The sequence below is a fragment of the Myxocyprinus asiaticus genome, chromosome 24 (assembly GCF_019703515.2).
Source record: "Myxocyprinus asiaticus isolate MX2 ecotype Aquarium Trade chromosome 24, UBuf_Myxa_2, whole genome shotgun sequence".
NCBI lineage: Eukaryota > Metazoa > Chordata > Actinopteri > Cypriniformes > Catostomidae > Myxocyprinus > Myxocyprinus asiaticus.
Window position 1 is genome coordinate 34,590,361 of NC_059367.1, and position 21,358 is coordinate 34,611,718.

Here is a 21,358-nt window from a genome sequence, read left to right on the forward strand (position 1 = left end):
ATTGGCTAAATTTTTAAAACATCTTGGAAGCACCTTACGAACTAGAAGCAAGACTACACTGGTTCCTCTTCAGAAGGCTTAATATATGAATACTCTGCTCTGAACATTCCCTTGATTTGCTGATATTCTTCATGGAATTCCACTTTAGCCCTGCTTCCTGAAAGCTCCACAGGAAGAGCTGAGATCCTCTGAATACTGTTGTCTTTAAGGCATCCACATCCCTTATCTGGGGGAGCAAAGGAAATCAAATCCCAGTACAAAATAGATCTTACCATAAACCCAAAAAAATTATATTTTGTAATATACATTTTTTTGTTTTGTTTTTTTTAACTCTCATTTAAATTGCTCCAAACCCATATGATGTTATTTTTTCTGTGGTACACAAAAGAAGAAATTTTGAAAAATATTTATGCAGCTCTTTAATATACAATTACGGTTCATAGTGACCATGGCTTTAAAGCTCCTAAAAGGACCAAAAAACACCAAAAAGTTGTCCATTCAATTTGTGCACTTCACTCACGACCACTTTATTAGATACACCTGTACACCTACTTATTCATGCGATTATCTAATCAGTCAATCATGTGGAAGCTGTGTAATGCATAAAATCATGCAGATACGAGTCAGGAGCTTCAGTTAATGTTCGCATCATCCATCAGAATGGGGAAAAAAGTGATCTCAGTGATTTCGACCGCGGCATGATTGTTGGTGCCAGATGGGCTGGTTTGAGTATTTCTGTAACTGCGGATCTCCTGGGATTTTCACGCACAACTCTCTCTAGAGTTTACTCAGAATGGTGCCAAAAACATCCAGTGAATGGCAGTTCTGCGGATGGAAACACCTTGTTGATGAGTGAGGTCAACGGAGAATGGCCAGACTGGTTCGAGCTGACAGAAAAGCTACGGTAACTCAGATAAACACTCTGTACAATTGTAGTGAGCAGAATAGCATCACAGTATGCACAACATGACGAACTTTGAGGCGGATGGGCTACAACAGCAGAAGACCACATTGGGTTCCGCTTCTGTCAGCCAAGAATAGAAAGTTGAGGCTGCAGTGGGAACAGGCTCACCAAAACTGGACAGTTAAAAACTGGAAAAACATAGCCAGGTCTGATGAATCTCTATTTCTGCTGAGGTACACAGATGGTAGGCCCACTGCAGCCTCAGCTTTTTGTTCTTGCCATTACTCATACCATTACTTATCAACAAGGCATTTCGGTCTGCAGAACTGCCACTCACTGGATGCTTTTTGTTTTTGGCAGCATTCTGATTAAACTCTAGAGACTTTTGTGCATAAAAATCCCAGGAGATCAGCAGTTACAGATATAACCCAGAATATTCCTTTACAGCAGGGGTATGGCTGGGGTAAGGGAATAAAGTAGGGGGTGTTCATCAAAAAAAGGTTGAGAACCATTGCTTTACAGGATGGATGTACAGTTACTTACCAGTATGTATGTAGACTCTGTATGAGTAAGCACAGACAGTGCTATGATTTGGATCCTCAAAGCAGGTGGAGGGTCAATAAACACAAGGCAGCTTTGGGTTTTAGAGGGGGAGACGGCTAGCTTTTGATCTGATTTTCAGTGAGTTCAGGTGGAGAGAACAGCTGAATGTCACACTCTTGAGAGGAGACAGAAGCGATAATGAGTGTGTCGCATCAAGTCAACATTTTATTCTCACTTTAAGGAATAGTTATTTAAGCATAATGTCCAATCTGCTCTTTTACATACAATGAAAGTGAAAGGGGACTATGGCTGTTAAGTAAGTAAGGAAACTACTTTCAATTCTGCTTTAGAAGACTTGGAATTTTGCGCACAAGTCGTATGGACTTTTATGATGCTATTATTGGGCTTTTTTTGTAAATGTTTGGGCCTGACAGCCCCTGGTCCACATCCAACACCTCAGACATTGTTCAAAACTTCTCATTTTGTGTAAAAAAAAAAAAGTTACACAGTAGTTTTTGGGTATATCTTCCCTTAAAAGTATATAATATTTTATGAATACACGTGTTTTGTTTCTTTTGAAGAATTCTGAAAGAAATTAAGAGTAGTTTTGTGCTGCATTTGTAATGACTCACCTCCATGGTGGCTTTTTTTGGTTTTTATGCTCTGATAAAATATAACCACTCCATTGCCAGGGGTCAGACAGATTTGACACACCAATAGAACATTGGACCGTGATGTCAGTGTTCTACCAGTCGTCCTCTCACAGAAACGCATTAGGATGAGTCTGTCATACAATGCAATATTCTCCTCTGGAGGATGCACACACACACAAACACAATTCATCATACTAGAACTGAATACAAAATTTTTACTGTATGTCTGATGGCAAATTGAACTCTGTACTTACTTTGCAGACAGTTTAGAGTGCTGGATACAATTTTGATTTGAATAACCTCATCAACAGGTCGACCAATAGCAAATATACACCTCCTCTGAGTGACATTGCGCAGATCTATAGTTCCAGAGTCTTGAAGGAGTCGCCGTCCACAGAAACCTGAACGAGAGCCAGAGAAGATGTCTTATTCCATCTATTTTTATATTCATTCATCTGTCTATTCATGCAGACATAGACAAAATTTATAGTGTTATTACATATTTATAAAAGGATCATAACCACCTTAGATATTGAGGGGGACACGTTCCCCCTAATATTCAGATTAGTGATCGACCGATAGGGACTTTTGGTCCCCCTAATCCTAAATATGTTATAAAATTCTTGATTTAAAGCAATTTATAGTAACAAATAAAATGAATTAATAAGAGATTGCTGTTCAGTCTATCACCAATTCAAACTTCTGACACTTTAAAGGTGCACTCAGTAATTTTTTGAATGATGTCGAAGTGGCATACATTGGCATACCTACACTGACACCTAGTGGCCTGGATGCTGCATTGTTCAAACACGGTTGTTCTCAGCTACCAATGCCATTGTGGAAAAATTCACTATGCACAGTAAACCAGGATTCATTTAATCCATGAATGAAAGTGTCCAATAACAGGGCAGTGACTGAGATAAAGCCAGTAGTTTTCAGCTGGTCATGTGATGTTAACATGGCTGCCCCCATGAGGTGCCCCTGCACCATGTAGAATAAAACTGCTTTTATAAGGTTACTGATATGACAGAACTCTTCATCTCACATGAGTGGTCATGATTTTATACATATGTTTCAAAATTACTATTCATTTCTTTAGAAGTAAAACTTTTTAAATGAGGAAAAAAAATTACTGAGTGCACCTTTAAATGGACCATATTATGGTGCTATCTTGGAATACTCTTATAACATTCACAATGCAAAGCTCTCTGGGGGTGTTGTAACTCATTAAACGTGAAAAGATAGTCATTACAGAGATAATTTAAATATACAAGTTTTAAAGATACAGTAACATAAACAGCCTAACTCTAAAAGTCAAAGAGAGGGTGAAAAATGTTCATGTAAAACTAAATTATGACTGATGCAAAAAACCTTGACTAACATTACAAGTGAACTTCAGGGGGGAAAAGATTACATGTAAAAAAAAAAAATGCTATGCTATGGCCTCTTTACAGTCAACATGAAAATCTGTTTACAACCCATTTTACTTGTACGAAAGTAATGTATTTTGGGGATATTTATCATGGAAAAATGTAGCGCATGACTTTTTATCCATCGGGAATTGATTTGATTGTGAAAAGTGAGCATAACCAGAATGGGGTCAGGTGGTTGAAAAGTCGTTTCAAAGGCAGAGGAAGACATTATACTTCCGTAAAAGATTACCAAGACAAAAAAAAATTTCATTTGGAAGAACATGAACTGATTAATCATTCACAATAAGACCAGGAACATGCATTAGAAAGTAAACAGGTAAATTTCTTTCTTTAAACACAGTCTGACAAGTTTGTATGGTGCTAGCTGACACTTGCCACTTAACTGGTCTGTGGTGGTTCTGTTGGCACAGTTATGGAGCTTTTCATCACTTGTAATGTGGGTAAAATGCCTGAGAAACTTTTCTTCATCTTGATCACTCTGAGAAGGGCAGGTGTAGTTCTCGTAAGCTCACTTGGGGATCTCCATGTCTGCTCCCCACCTTGGGGTTCTGATTTCTGGGTATGCGTGCTGTTATTCCCTGGTGTGGAAGTATGGGCTCAGGTACAGTCAGGGCTACAGCAGGCCTGGATGGTGAGGGGTTTGGGCAAGTGGAGGCAAAGCAAAGGACTAACTAGGAGTGGATTGGATGGGCCCCTGCAGGACACAGTCCGAGACTGGATTCCATAACCACATGATACTGAACACTACATTAAAGAAAATGGATAGAAATATAGTTGATTGAGAAAAGGAACTCAATAACTGCACAACATTCAGTAATTTTAATATAAATGTACAATAATTTATAAACATAATAAGGACATACTTTGTGAGTAGATTTTTTACTTATTTTTTATTTTAAATTTTAAATTTATTCATTTAGCAGACACTTTTATACAAAGTGACTTACAAAATATGCGATTCATCCTAAGTAGACAAAGGTGCTGCAGTACAAAGTTTCAATTGTATTAGAAAAGTACTAGCCAAGAAAGAGATAAGTGCCAATAAAAAAAACTTTATGATTTTTTTATTACCAATTTTTTATTACCTATTGTTATGTGTGTAGGATCAAGTGCTTATGAAAAAGTTGTGAAATTTTAGTTTAAAGGGTTAAAGGATAGGTTAATTGATTTAAACTTTTTCATCGTGTTGAATTTTTGAGGTGTTGCTTGTCCCATACAAAGACTTTCTTAAACCTCCCCTTTATAATAAATGTATTTAAGACAGGGTGGACGCCATATGAGAAGCAGACGTGTGAGCGACTAGCTCTGCGGACTTTGCTAGTTTTTAAATTATTTTCATGTTATAATCTGGTGAGATTCGATACACCCAGTTATATATTTGTTTTTTGAGATAAACATGGCAAAGAAGTCAAAATCCTCAGACTCTGGAGACATTAAAAGACACTTACGTGTTCAAACTGAGGCATCTGATGGGACTGTGAGCCGGGGACTCGATTTGGGAAGCACGTCGGGAGAAGAAATTCAGCGTCAACTGTCCAACATCTCGGTGATGCTGACTTGGAGGATCTCGCTGTAATAAGTCGATCGATTACGGCGATGGAAACAAAATTCTCTGAGTTGATCATAAGAGTGTCAGATGTTGAGAAACGGATCGATTATCTGGAGTCAACGGAAAGGGAATTATCCGCTAATCCGCCCGCATCCAAAACAAACTTGGAACACATTTTGGAAAAAATTGAATATTTCAAAAATATGAGCCAAAGGAATAACATACAGATTGTTGGAATTCCTGAGCATGAAGAAGGCAGAGATATGGTGAAATTCCTTGACGAGCTCTGCCCGAGTCTGCTCGACATAACAGGCCATAAACTGTAAATCAAGCGAGTTCACAGAGTCCCGGCTCACAGATCTGCTGAGGGAGACAGGCCCCGATCAATTCCGGCCAAATTTCTGAGATCATCTGATAAAGATCTCATGTTGCGCCAGGCGAGGAGCAAAGGAAAGTTTTCTTGGAAGAATCACAATATTGTCTTGTTCCCGGACTTTGCGAGTTCGACAAGAGAGAAACACGATCGGTTCAAGGAATATAAGAAACTCTTACATCAACGGCAGGTCGCTTTTGCACTGATGTTTCCGGCCAAACTGAGAATAGACACCAGGGATGGCAGCAAAGTATTTACATGTCCCAAACTGGCACTCTCCTTCATAAATACATTGGAGTGAGTAAGCCATTTGATGTTTCTTATATTAGTGGACTGACTCCCTGTTCAGTGACTTGATTGTCTGAGGAAGCTGGGTGCCATTTTTGTTTCTTTGTTGCGTTGGCTCTGCCTAGTGGCTGGAGTTTGTTTTGTGGCATGACTCCTTCAAGAAACTTTTGCATTGACGGAAAATCGCTTTTACACTGAAGTTCCCGGCCAGGTTGAGAATGGACACTCTGGATAACTGCAAAATATCTACATGCTTACCTAATGGACGTCTTTTATAAAGTTGATGGGCTGAGTAAGTCATGATGTACTTTTTTATGCGGCCTCCGAGTGAGTTTGGTTCTTGATCATCCAAGGAACTGGGATGCCTGTTTTGTTTCTTTTCGTGCTGGTTCCATCTTGTGGCTGGAGTTTGTTTTTGTGCAGTATTTTCACGAGACATTGGAATGATTTCGTCATCTGCTGCACTCATAATGGCTGGCTCACTGAACAATTTTCTGTCTGTCCGAGGAAACTGAATGGCTTTATATCAGCTGGAAGTTGTTTTGTGGAGGAACACACCTTCGTTCTGTGAGTGAATCTACATGTTCTTTGTGTTTACTCTGCCTGTTGGCTGGGGTCTGTTTTACAAAGTAGTTTCTGTTATGTAATTTTGCCTCACAAAATTTGTATAGAAACACTGGACTTGAGCAATCTGATGGCAAAGTTGTTGCGGGGGTTCTTGTAGGTGTACATGGACTGTTTGAGTTTAGAAGGATGGACGCCGGTTGGCGCTGTCGTGTGCGGGGTTAATTTTTTCTGTTTGTTTTGTTCGAGGGGAAGTTCGGGGTTTTATTGTTGCTCTAATGGGGAATGTGGTCTTTATAATCTTGTTTTTGACACACAATTTATTTTTTCTGTTATATCAAAATGTAAAATGTTAATATGAGTGGGTTATCTCTCTCCATGTGGAATGTGAATGGGTTGGGGCACCCCATAAAAAGAAGGAAGGTTATTTCTTTTCTTAAGCGTAAAATATATGATATAGTGTTTTTTCAAGAAACGCATCTTTTCCCGCAGGAAGCTGAAAAATTTGGGAAGATATGGGGTGGACATGTTTTCTTTAGTGCTGGCTCAAGTAAAAGCAGGGGAGTCATTATACTGATAAATAAACATCTACAATTCAAATGTCTCAAACAGAGTAAAGATAAATTAGGAAGAGTCATTATTGTTTTAGCAGAAATTCAGGGGCAAAGGTTGATTTTGGCTAATATTTACACACCTAACGCTGATGATCAAGGCTTTTTTATAGATCTTGAAGGGATGCTGCAAGCCGCTGGCACCCCTTATGATATAATATTGGTAGGAGACTTTAATCTTTTGATGGACTCAGTCCTTGATCATAGTGAAGCAAAATGTGTAAGCCCCCTAGAGCAACATTGACGCTTCACAGGATGTGTAAAAATCTTGGTCTTACAGATATTTGGAGACTTTTGAACCCATCTGGTAGGGACTATAATTTTTTTTCATCAGTCCATAAGATTTATTCTAGAATAGATTTTTTTATATACACTATATTGCCAAAAGTATTCGCTCACCTGCCTTTAGATGCATATGAACTTAAGTGACATCCCATTCTTAATCCATAGAGTTTAATATGACGTCGGCCCACCCTTTGCAGCTATAACAGCTTCAACTCTTCTGGGAAGGCTTTCCACAAGTGTTTATGGGAATTTTTGACCATTCTTCCAGAAGCACATTTGTGAGGTCAGATACTGATGTTGGACGAGAAGGCCTGGCTCGCAGTCTTCGCTCAAATTCATCCCAAAGGTGCTCTATCGGGTTGAGGTCAGGACTCTGTGCAGGCCAGTCAAGTTCTTCCACACCAAACTCGCTCATCCATGTCTTTATGGACCTTGCTTTGTGCACTGGTGCGCAGTCATGTTGGAACAGGAAGGGGCCATCCCCAAACTGTTCCCACAAAGTTGGGAGCATGGAATTGTCCAAAATCTCTTGGTATGCTGAAGCATTCAGAGTTCCTTTCACTGGAACTAAGGGGCCAAGCCCAGCTCCTGAAAAACAACCCCACACCATAATCCCCCCTCCACCAAACTTCACAGTTGGCACAATGCAGTCAGACAAGTACCATTCTCCTGGCAACCGCCAAACCCAGACTTGTCCATCAGATTGCCAGATGGAGAAGCATGATTCGTCACTCCAGAGAACGCGTCTCCACTGCTCTAGAGTCCAGTGGCGGCGTGCTTTACACCACTGCATCCGACGCTTTGCATTGCACTTGGTGATGTATGGCTTGGATGCAGCTGCTCGGCCATGGAAACACATTCTATGAAGCTCTCTACGCACTGTTCTTGAGCTAATCTGAAGGCCACATGAACTTTGGAGGTCTGTAGCGATTGACTCTGCAGAAAGTTGGCGACCTCTGCGCACTATGCGCCTCAGCATCCGCTGACCCCACTCTGTCATTTTACGTGGCCTACCACTTCGTGGCTGAGTTGCTGTCATTCCCAATCACTTCCACTTTGTTATAATACCACTGACAGTTGACTGTGGAATATTTAGTAGCAAGGAAATTTCATGACTGGACTTGTTGCACAGGTGGCATCCTATCATAGTACCACGCTGGAATTCACTGAGCTCCTGAGAGCGGCCCATTCTTTCACAAATGTTTGTAGAAGCAGTCTGCATGCCTAGGTGCTTTATTTTATAGACCTGTGGCCATGGAAGTGATTGGAACACCTGAATTCAATTATTTGGATGGGTGAGCGAATACTTTTGGCAATATAGTGTATATAGTTGAAGTCATCAGAAGTTTACATACACCTTAGCCAAATACATTTAAATTCAGTTTTTCAGACATTTAATCGTAGAAAACATTCCCTGTCTTAGGTACTTTATTTTAAGAATGTGAAATGTCAGAATAATAGTAGAGAGAATTATATATATTTCAGATTTTATTTCTTTCATCACATTCCCATTGGGTCAGAAGTTTACATACACTTTGTTAGTATTTGGTAGCATTGCCTTTAAATTGTTTAACTTGGGTCAAACGTTTTGGGTAGCCTTCCACAAGCTTCTCACAATAAGTTGCTGGAATTTTGGCCCATTCCTCTAGATAGAACTGGTGTAACTGAGTCAGGTTTGTAGGCCTTCTTGCTCGCACACGATTTTTCAGTCCTGCCCAGAAATTTTCTGTCGGATTGAGGTCAGGGCTTTGTGATTGCCACTCCAATACCTTGACTTTGTTGTCCTTAAGCCGTTTTGCCACAACTTTGGAGGTATGCTTGGGGTCATTGTCCATTTGGAAGACCCATTTGCGACCGAGCTTTAACTTCCTGGCTGATGTCTTGAGATGTTGCTTCGATATATCCACATAATTTTCCTTCCTCATGATGCCATATATTTAGTGAAGTGCACCAGTCCCTCCTGCAGCAAAGCACCCCCGCAACATGATGCTGCCACCCCCATGCTTAACGGTTGGGATGGTGTTCTTCGGCTTGCAAGCCTCACCCGTTTTCCTCCAAACATAACGATGGTCATTATGGCCAAACACTTCATTTTTTTGTTTCATCAGACCAGAGGACATTTCTCCAAAAAGTAAGATCTTTGTCTCCATGTGCACTTGCAAACTGTAGTCTGGCTTTTTTATGGTGGTTTTGGAGCAGTGACTTCTTCCTTGCTGAGCAGCCTTTCAGGTTATGTCGATAAATGACTTGATTTACTGTGGATATAGATACTCGTCTACCTGTTTCCTCCAGCATCTTCACAAGGTGCTTTTCTGTAGTTCTGGGATTGATTTGCACTTTTTGCACCAAACTACGTTCATTTCTAGGAGACAGAATGCATCTCCTTTCTGAGCGGTATGATGGCTGCGTGGTCCCATGGTGTTTATACTTGTGTACTAAGGTTTGTACAGATGAACGTGGTACCTTCAGGCATTTGGAAATTGCTCCCAAGGATGAACTAGACTTGTGGAGGTCTACAAATTTTTTTTTCTGAGCTCTTGGCTGATTTATTTTGATTTTCCCATGATGTCAAGCAAAGAGGTACGAGTTTGAAGTTAGGCCTTAAAATACATCCACAGGTTCATCTTCAGTTCAGTACACCTCCTATCAGAAGCTAATTGGCTAATTGTCTAAAGGCTTGACATAATTTTCTGGAATTTTCCAAGCTGCTTAAAGGCAACTTTAACTTTTAACTTTAACTTAGTGTATTTAAACTTCTGACCCACTGAAATTGTGATATAGTCTATTAAAAATGAAACAGTCTGTCTGTAAACTATTGTTGGAAAAATTACTTGTGTCATGCGCAAAGTAGATGTCCTAAATGACTTGCCAAAACTATAGTTTGCTAATATTAAATTTGTGGAGTGGTTAAAAGTTTTAATGACTTCAAACTAAGTGTATGTAAACTTCTGACTTCAACTGTATATATATGTATATTATTGTATATATATGTATATATATGTATATTATTATTATTAATAGTAGTAGCAGTAGTATTACAGTGAATATTTCATTATTATACAGTAGTGATGTAGTTCTGTCGTACTTTTTTCATTGAAATTGAGCTTTTATTTTGACAAAGCTTTTATTTTGGAGTGAAACCCTTTCAGTTTCTGTGTGTTTTTGATGGTAGCTTCTCACCCAGAAGGATGCTATTTAATTAAATAAATATGTAGTTACATATTTGAATTAGCTACATAATGAATTAGCGCTCTGCTCAATGTCATCTGCGACAAACAGAGCGCGTGATGCTCATGATGGTGTTTTCGGTGTGTGAGCAAAGGAGCTCTAAAAGGTATGAACATAAGGTGTCGGCACAACACTGGCTCCACACATTCACTTAGAAGTGCGCAGCACATGCAAACTATATATATATCTCATTAAATCGCAGCCTTTGCAGTTTAATAATCACACTAGGACATAACGTGATTTTAATTTGTGCGCTGAATATTTACAGAATAACACCCGTCAGCAGATGGTATTGGTTTTTGGAATCTGAGTATTTTTATGAGCATGAATACAAGTACAGTACATGAGTGCAGTATCGGACCAGATTCCAAAACCAGTATCTTATCAGGACATCCCTGAAAAACTACAAAACTCTGCACTATGAAAACATATTTCATAATACTGTAAAATGTAAAATGAAAAATGAAAAAACCTTGGTTACAAGAAAAATAAACTTTGTTAAAATATATAGAAATGTTAATTCATAAGGATTCAAAATAAATTTATACAGGTCATTAATGTCTATCACCTGACTGGGACCACATTCCGTCCCGTCCAAAAGAGGAACAAGGAGACAAGTACAAGGACTGTGGTCACGGGGGTTGATATGACAAGACAGAACAGGACAGGTTGCCTTGATGACAATAAAGAGAAAACATCATCATATTTAAATGCCATATGAAATCAAAATTGGACCTTTGTGGCTTTAGTCCATGTCTTTTAGTGTTGAGGCCATCTATACGCTAGTGTACTCTAATTTACAGTCTTTCACTTTCAGGAAAATGGACCAAACATATTGATGACTCATCTTGCACTCATATGTTTGTACTAAGTGATTAATTTTTGTCCTATAAAAAGCTCTCTAGAGTAATTGTCTCCTCCTCATACTGCTAAAAAAACCAAAAAAATTATATTAAAAAAATGCTTACAGCACTTTTAACAATAATGGAAAATTTGGGTAAAATATATATTGGCGAAGTTGCAAGTATTACAACTGTAGCGCCCTGTTTAATTTTTGATGGGAATGAAAACAAGGCTGTGAGGACTTACAGTCTCTTCAATGAGTTGTACTGTTGTGTAACTTGATGATGATTGTTAAGCTGACTGAACATTTAAAATACATCTCATCCGCATAAAATTTTATATGGCATGTACCCTGACAAAGTTCTATAAACATGATAAAATTTACTATTAAACCATTGTTGCAGACTGATCTCACAGTGAAATCGGAAACAGTAGGTTGAATTTTCTTTAGCTAAAATCAGTCTGTGTTTAATGAAATGCTAAATTTGCCCAAGTGGCCAATGCAGTAACTGTTGTTAGTCATGTGGGCATGTGTGAGCTCCTTTTTCTGGGTGAAATGTCTACAGAGGGATGCCAAAAACAAATGGTAAAGTGAGTTATTATTATACTTTATAAACTGTACCCCCAAACCCCAAACCTAAACCTAACCATCAGTGGAGTAAAAAAGAAATGTTAGAGAGAAAAATGCAACCTCCGAATTGTGCATGTCACCGAATATGTGAATGTGATTACTTCCTGGTTTCAGCGTGGGATCTGTGTCTCAATCAGCTCCCTAGCTCCCTATGTCATGAATCAGTATATAGTGAACACGAATACAGGCACTGGTAAGGGTGCTGTTCCACCAATGAACACTGGAACACTTATGACTCAATCACCTGCGACACGTTAGTGCAGCTGTTATTAATCAGCACCACTGCTGAATAAATGGGCACTATTGTTCATTTTCGTTGAAGATATTTTAACGTACAGTGTTATTATAACAGATAAATTGAATACATAAATAAATTTAAATATATTGGAGTGCATTTTAAACCTTCTTTTAACAACTCAAATATTTAAAAGATTGTTTCATTGTGGATGACAGACAAACAACATCTCTTTTAAAGCAAAAATAAGGCTTTGATATCATATATTTGCATTTGTGCTCATCTTCTAATGACTTGAGAGACTTCAGAAGACATGGTTACGTTTCCAGTTAGGGAACATAGTGAGTAACGATGCTCCCTGGTTTTTACGGTGCATTGTGGGATTTTTTAGGGAGCGAATGTTTTAGTGCAATGGAAAGATTTTGCGAATAAGACAGCCCTAAAAATGGCAGACTCACTGATCAGTGCCCAGACTACTGAACTAAGGAACTGATTGAGATGCACCCCGGGTCTCCCACACTGCTGACACAATGCACTTCCTGTTGTGCCACAAGAGAAGGTAAACACACTTGAGCTGATGCAAAAACATCTGATGGGATGGGAAATGTGGCTTGTCAGTAAGTCGGCACAATGTTGCCGATTGTAGGGTCCCGAAACTCACGGAAATAACACACCGACTTCCCATGTGATCATGTTGCATCTGATATACAGAAGGGAGGTTAAACAGCTGGCTGTCTGGTGCAGTCAAAACAACCCTGAGCTGAACACGCTCAAAACGGTGGAGATGATTGTGGACACCCCAACACTGACCCCCCTCACCATTCTAAACAGCACTGTGGCAGCAGTGGAGTCATTCAGGTTCCTGAGCACTACCATCTCACAGGACCTCAAGTGGGAGACCCACATTGACTCCATTGTGAAAAAGGCCCAGCAGAGGTTGTACTTCCTTCGCCAGCTGAGGAAATTCAACCTGCCACAGGCGCTGCTGATACAGTTTTACTCAGCAGTCATTGAGTCTGTCCTCTGCACTTCAATAACTGTCTGGTTTGGTTCAGCTACGAAATCAGACATCAGAAGACCACAAAGGACAGTTCGGACTGCTGAGAGGATTATTGGTTGCCCCCCCCACCCCCTTCAAGAACTATACACTTCCAGAGTGAGGAAAAAGGCTGGAAAAATCACTCTGGACCACACTCACCCTGCCCACTACCTTTTTGAACTGTTGCCTTCTGGACGACGCTTCAGAGCTCTGAGCACCAGAACCGTCAGGCACAGGAACAGTTTTTTCCCTCAGGCTATTCATCTCATGAACAGTTATATTCCCCCACTGAGCAATAACTATGTGCAATACACAGTTTAGTCTTTCTTATATTTATACAACACATCCAACCTCTTCTGCCATTTCATTCCTCTGAGAGAAAAAACATTTGTACTGTACATAACAGATTTGTATTTACACTGTACATAACAGATTGTATTAGAGTTGCACTACCCATGTGTATGTGTGTATGTATGTGTGTGTCTGTACGTATGTGTATAATTAATTTTTATTTTTTATTATCTATGTCTTGCTGCTGTGTTTGTATTGTTGTACACTGGAAGCTCCTGTCACCAAGACAAATTCCTTGTATGTGTAAGCATACTTAGCAATAAAGCTCATTCTGATTCTGAATTTATTCTAATAATACATTTCCTCTGATGGTCATTTTTACTCACCATATCGTCAATAGTGAAAGAGCAAGCAGTAGCTAAACTGCCAAATGCAATATGACATTGATCATCCATTCCATAGTAGAGACCAGGCCTCCAGTCCTGCACAGAACCACCCAGCACTGGCACGGCCTTCACACACTTTGCCTTACGTGCACTACACAGCAGTCAATGAATACACTTAAAGGTGTACTCAGTAACTTTTGTCTTTGTGTCATCTTGGACTTACACTGACACCTAGCGGCTTGGATGCAGCATCATTTAAAATCAATAGATTTCAGTTTCAGATGCCATTGTAGAAATGTAGTATTCAAAGTCAGCCATGATTACTTAAATATTCAATAATCAATGAGTGAAAGTGTCAAATAACTGGACGGTTACTGAGATTAAACGAGTAATATTCGGCTGGTCATTGATTGTAACATGGCAGCCCCCATGTGCGAACCCTCTCCATGTAGAATAAAACAGCTTTTATAAGGTTACTGATATGACTGGAGTTTTCATTTTAATGTGAATGGTCATGATTTACTACATATACTGCAAAATTACAATTCATGTTTTTAGGAATAAAACTTTAATGAGGAAAACATTACTGAGTGCACTTTTAACCATACAGTCATGTTATAATGAATATCCACATGATGAAGAATAGATGACATTAGAAAACACTTAGACAGGACAAGAATGTGTGGGAAAGGAGTTGGACACATGCTTTTAAAATAAGTACAACTTAATATTTAATGCAATAAATAAACATGGTGTGAATTAAAAATAGTCAAATTGAACAATAAAGAACAGTGGATATTTAGTCAATGAATTGTAATCACTGGCTATGTTCGGAATGGAATACTATCATACAGTGCATCCGGAAAGTATTCACAGTGCTTCACTTTTTCCACATTATGTTATGTTACAGCCTTATTCCAAAATGGATTAAATTAATTATTTTCCTCAATTCTACAAACAATACCCCATAATGACAACGTGAAAGAAGTTTGTTTGAAATTTGCAAATGTATTAAAAAAAAAAAAAAAAAAAAAAAAAAAAGGTACACAAGTATTCACAGCCTTTGCTCAATACTTTGTTGAAGCACCTTTGGCACCAATTACAGCCTCAATTCTTTTTGAGTATGATGCTATAAGCTTGACACACCTATTTTTGGGCAGTTTCTCCCATTTTTCTTTGTAGGACCTCTCAAGCTCCATCAGGTTGGATGGGGAGCGTCGGTGCACAGCCATTTTCAGATCTCTCCAGAGATGTTCAATCGGGTTTAAGTCTGGGCTCTGGCTGGGCCACTCAAGGACATTCACAGAGTTGTCCCGGAGCCACTCCTTTGTTATCTTGGCTGTGTGCTTAGGATCGTTGTCCTGTTGGAAGATGAACCTTCATCCCAGTCTGAGGTCCAGAGCGCTCTGGAGCAGGTTTTCATCAAGGATGTATCTGTACATTGCTGCATTCATCTTTCCGTCGATCCTGACTAGTCTCCCAGTTCTTGCTGCTGAAAAACATCCCCACAGCATGATGCTGCCACCACCATGCTTCACTGTAGGGATGGTATTGGCCAGGCGATGAGCGGTGCCTGGTTTCCTCCAGACATGATGCTTGCCATTCAGGCCAAAGAGTTCAATCTTTGTTTCTCATGGTCTGAGAGTCCTTCAAGTGCCTTTTGGCAAACTCCAGGCGGGCTGTCATGTGCCTTTTACTGAGGAGTGGCTTCCGTCTGGCCACTCTACCATACAGGCCTGATTGGTGGAGTGCTGCAGAGATGGTTGTTCTTCTGGAAGGTTCTTCTCTCTCCACAGAGAAACGCTGGAGTGCTGTCAGAGTGACCATCGGGTTCTTGGTCACCTCCCTGACTGTGGCCCTTCTCCCCCGATCGCTCAGTTTGGCCGGGCGGCCAGCTCTAGGAAGAGTCCTGGTGATTCCAAACTTCTTCCATTTACGGATGATGGAGGCCACTGTGCTCATTGGGACCTTCAATGCTGCAGAAATTTTTCTGTACCCTACCCCAGATCTGTGCCTCAATACAATCCTGTCTCAGATGTCTACAGATAATTGCTTGGACTTCATGGCTTGGTTTGTGCTCTGACATGCACTGTTAACTGTGGGACCTTATATAGACAGGTGTGTGCCTTTCCAAATCATGTCCAATCAACTGAATTTACCACAGGTGGACTCCAATCAAGTTGTAGAAACATCTCAAGGATGATCAGTGGAAACAGGATGCACCTGAGCTCAATTTTGAGTGTCATAGCAAAGGCTGTGAATACTTATGTACATGTGATTTTTTTTGTTTATTATTTTTAATAAATTTGCAAAGATTTCAAACAAACTTCTTTCACATTGTCATTATGGGGTATTGTTTGTAGAATTTTGAAGAAAATAATGAATTTAATCAATTCTGGAATAAGGCTGTAACATAACAAAATGTGGAAAAAGTGAAGCATTGTGAATACTTTCCGGATGCACTGTACTGCCTACAGTATACATACTGGCTACATTTTTTTTTAAAGTTTTGGAAACAGTATGCAAAATGCAACAACAAATATTTCAAATAGTAGTACATAATTATTTTTTTTCTAACATGAACTAACATTACATAGCATGTTTAAATTTGTGTGTGGCATTCAATAATCATCTCAGAAATAAAAATGCTTTATTTCAATCAAATAATGAGTCACAAAGGAGTTTAAAAGGAGTTTAAAAATGACCTCATTGCTTCCAGAAATAGTAAGAGCAGTAAGACAGCATACTATTCCAAACATAGCCTTTGGTTTTGTGATTTAGTAACCTGATACCTGAAGAAATTGTAGAGCTGAGCTCTGCTGCACTGAGACCAGGTGAGATCTACACTGTTATAACCTCCATCAGATGCCATCATAAACCCACCAGAGCTGCACGTGTTATCTATCATGATTTATGCCAAAACTGGAGATACAAAAAGGCATGATTTGGTTTACAATAGTTCAACCAGATTCAACTGAGGAGGTGTAAAGTACTAGAGGAATTGATCTTTATTATATTTTCTTAATTTCACCAGTCAATTTCAAAAGCGAAGAAAAACATTTACTTTGAAATACTTCCCACTGGGTAACAGCAGATCAAACCTTGATCATGTCAAAAGAAGATACTGTAAAAAACTAAAAGTAATGCAAATATAACCTGTAGCGGAAATATGAGTATATAAATATGAGTTTTGATATTTGCACTTCAAACTTTTTAATAGCATGCTAATGTATTCCATTGCTAGCTAAAAGTTAGATGACTAGCATAACTTTAAAACATAAATCAGTTATGTGACACAAAAATATTATGTAAAACTGAAGAAATGAATCATCTTAGGGACACACATTAAAGGTGCACTCAGTAACTTTTGTCTTTGTGTCATCTTGGACTTACACTGACACCTAGTGGCTTGGACGCAGAATAATTTAAAATCAATAGTTTTCAGTTTCAGATGCCATTGTAGAAATGTAGTATTCACAGTCAGCCATGATTACTTTAATCAATGAGTGAAAGTGTCAAATAACAGGACTGTTACTGAGATTAAGCCAGTAGTATTCGGCTGGTCATGTGATTGTAACATGGCAGCTCCCATGTGCGGACCCCCTCCATGTAGAATAAAACAGCTTTTATAAGGTTACTGGTATGACTGGAGTCTTCATTTTAATGTGAGTGCCATTATTTGCTACATATACTGCAAAATTACAATTCATGTCTTTAGGAGTTATGCTTTTTTAATGAGGAAAACATTACTGAGTGCACTTTTAAATCACTTTGAGGCTACTTTAAATATAAGGTCATTTAAAAATAACTTTAGATTCCATTATTTTGAAATTACGGAAACAACTGATGTTTTCTGACAAAGAATTCATGAACTAAAGCAAGTAAAATATATTGATTTTACTTAACTGATTCATGTGGAACCTATGTACATGATTTTGTTTTTTGTTTTTTTCAGCATTTTGTACAACACTGCACAATAATGAGGAATATTTGTTTTGTTTAGTTGATTGTAAACCACACCTGGTAACATACAACAGCAGCTCTGCATGTAAAGAGTCAGTGTCAACATCAGGGTTGACCTTCTTACCCCACTCGCACACGTTTTTTAGAGAAGAGGTGATGTTTTCCGAGATCTGGATCTCTGGCTGTGAATGAAAACAGAAGACCTTTCACACTTTATTGTCCCACTACACTAGATTGGTATAGTTCTGTTTTTGTTTGTGCATGAGACAGCATCCTGTCAAACAATTTGTTTGTTACCTCTGGTTCTGTTAGAATGACCATACGGACCATGTGAACATGTGAACTATATTGGCACCAAGGGTGACATCTCTCAAAAGCTCAGAGGCCTGCAAGTGTAGAAGAGAGTGTTGTAAAGGCCTAAGTCAAACCTAGCTCACACAAACGGATGATACAGTGAGGTCCAAAAGTCCACATTGAAAATTGTAAGTTTTAGTACTTTTACACATTTAAAACAAAGAAAAGTTACTGCACAAAATGAATTAAAAATATTGAATATTCTGCATTATTTTTAGGTCACCAATCAAATGTAAACAAATTTGTGATTTTGACCATGTTAATTTCTTTGTACAAAAGGTCAGGATTTATTTGCTTCCATTGAGGTAAACAAGATGCTCTTTGGAACATTCTCAAACCATGGATAACATGGATCATCAGGTTTTGCACAAACTTGTGTAGTCCATGTGAGCTTGAGTGCATGCTGTCATTAAATCAAAAGTGGAACATCTACCAAACACATTCTCAAATTTATGTTTTTTATTTATTTTAATTTTTTTTATTTTTTTACTGCTATTTATACATAATTTGTAATGAAAAATGTTTTAATAAATTTGAAAAATGCAATACAGAAGCAATGCATTTTCAGATCTCAGACTTTTGGATCCCAGTGGATGTTGTACAATTTCTTCAAGTTTGTTCATGAAAATTGTCTTACAACATGCTTACAATGTTGAGGCTGGTGAGGATGTATCTCTCGTTGTCTTGTCTATGAATTTCATACACATCAGGACCCACTACCGCTGCTAGCTCCAGATGTGTGAACTCTGACCCTAGAGGCATCCGCCGTAACCTGAACTGACCTAAGGCAGAGGCCAAATAATGTTGAAATGAATGAAAGCCTCATAATAGGCTATTGTTATCACATAAACAATACAAAATAAAGAGTTGAATGCAAGATTTTAGCATGTTCATTGCAAAAATGACAATAATTCCATGGTATTTCACTAGCACAAACATCACTCACTCTTGGGCTGTTTAAGGTGTGTACTCACATGTAAAGTCTGAGTTAATAGCAAGTGAGGTACACCAGTGGGTAAATCCAAAGTAATGTCTTTCCAGTGGTCTATGTGTTTTTGAAGCACCGGACGAATATAAAGCCTCCTCTCCCCAGACTGAATCAGTCCTTGCTGGGGAGAAATATATAATCAGACAGACAATACATTATGTTGGAAATGTAATTATTGTCTTCTATATGTGTCCTTAAATATATGGGACAACACCTTCTAAATGCACATGTATATGTAAATACCTTTGCTCATGTGAACTAATTGTTTTCACATTTAGTTATATATTATAAATAATGTTATATTTTTTGATTAAAAGAGAGGTGGTATTTACAGTAATAATACTAGTTTACAAATATGCGTAAAAAATTTATTATATTATTTAATTTTCCATCTCATCTATGACGTTATTTGGACATTTAACCCACTCTTAGGGCTCTATTTTCATAAGCGCAGTGCTAGGCGCAACAATCGTGCGCTGCATCTTATCCAATTTTCGTGAGAGTGTTAATTCTAAGCGCAGCTTTCCTGCCAGGGCAAAGTGCAATTGGGCATGTTTGGGAATGTTTGCGCTATCTGTGGGTGTATGCGCACAAACTGTGTGTATTGTGTGTTAATGAAGTGGCGCAAAGCGCGATTTTCTAGAAATAGGTGATTGCGCTAAGACGTTACAATACCACTTTCAATTACCACTGTTTTCAGTGCAAGTCCAAATTCAGTTCTTACATTTGCAATTTGGAGATTCCACCATCAGGTGGTAATAAAGTTAATGTCCAAACTATGAAAATATAGTGGAACATCAAATTATTTCCAGGACGATCACTGTTATAGTCATTTTATGAAACAAATATTTATGAGATTTGTGTTAAACTGTCTTTGGGTCATCGTTTATTTGGGTATATGGTTTATTTGTTAATCCAGCCAGCAAGGAGGGTACAAAATAAGAAAATGGCTGAAGGATTAATCATTTGTCCAAAGAAATCAATCAGTAAATTAATATCTCAATGAGATAGTCTAAACAGAGCTTCTAAACAGACAATGATTTTGATTGTTGTCTGGCACATATTTTATTGACAAATGAAAAGTATATCCTTGTTTTGACAATTGATGGTCTAAAAATCAATGTAGGTTGCCACTTCACTGAAAATACTAATGACTATTTTTTGTTCAGCATCTTACTTTGCACCTAAATTTGCTACTGATTTAATTAAATCCCATCCCTCTTGAAACTAAATGTACATTTACATTTATTAAATTAACCCTTAAATGCACGAGTGTTTCGTCAAACATTATTACATACTCTGGTCTTTTGAGACCCGGCAAGTATATCTATCTACAAAATGCCCAGATTTTCTAATAATTTTCAAGACAGTTAGAAAATAATGGAATAGAAAATATTCTGATATTTTTTGTATACAGTATCAAAGAGATGATGCAACAAATATAGAACAGGATTCAGTACTTCCACACTAAAATTTCATGAGACGCAACAGGCTGTCAAACACATATTGAGCTAGCTAGCTACACACAACACATAAGATACACATTAGCTACACATAAGCTACAAATATTCTCAGGCACTTATTGAGTCTAACTAGATGCATAACTTACATCATTTCAGTAGTACACCCAATTGAAAATAGTCAAATCATACTGTTTATGTGTTAAACTTGCTATAGTTTACTTCCACATTGCTTCTTCGTCAAATAGCAATGCCAAATGTAAATCAAGTCAATCACTGACACAACAGTGCCACCTTGATAGAAATAGCATGTATAATATGTTTGTGTACACACATATGGAATATGTGATGTCGCCTGGGTTTATTAATGGAATAGTTCACCCAAAAATGAATATTCTCTCATCATTTACTCACCCTCATGCCATCCCAGATGTGTATGTCTTTCTTTCTTCTGTTGAACACAAACAAATATTTTAAAAGAATATTTCAGCTCCGTAGGTCCATATAATGCAAGTGAATGGTGGCCAGATCTTTGAAGCTCCAAAAAGCATGTAAAGGCAGAACAAAAGTAATCCGTATGATTCCAGTGGTTTAATCCATATCGTCTGAAGCGTTATGATAAATGTGGAGAGAAACAGATCATTATTTAAGTCCTTTTTATTTATTTATTTTCTTTTACAATAAATCTCCACTTTCACTTTCACATTTAAAAGTCACATGTGGTGCCTGTTTAGTTT

The 21,358-nt window shown here is 38.3% G+C and overlaps 1 pseudogene; it reads right to left on the bottom strand.

Moving 5' to 3' along the window:
- Window positions 1–53: 53 nt before the first annotated feature.
- Window positions 54–19,414, bottom strand: LOC127414675 (A disintegrin and metalloproteinase with thrombospondin motifs 13-like; annotated as a pseudogene).
- Between the last annotated feature and the right edge of the window lie 1,944 nt (window positions 19,415–21,358).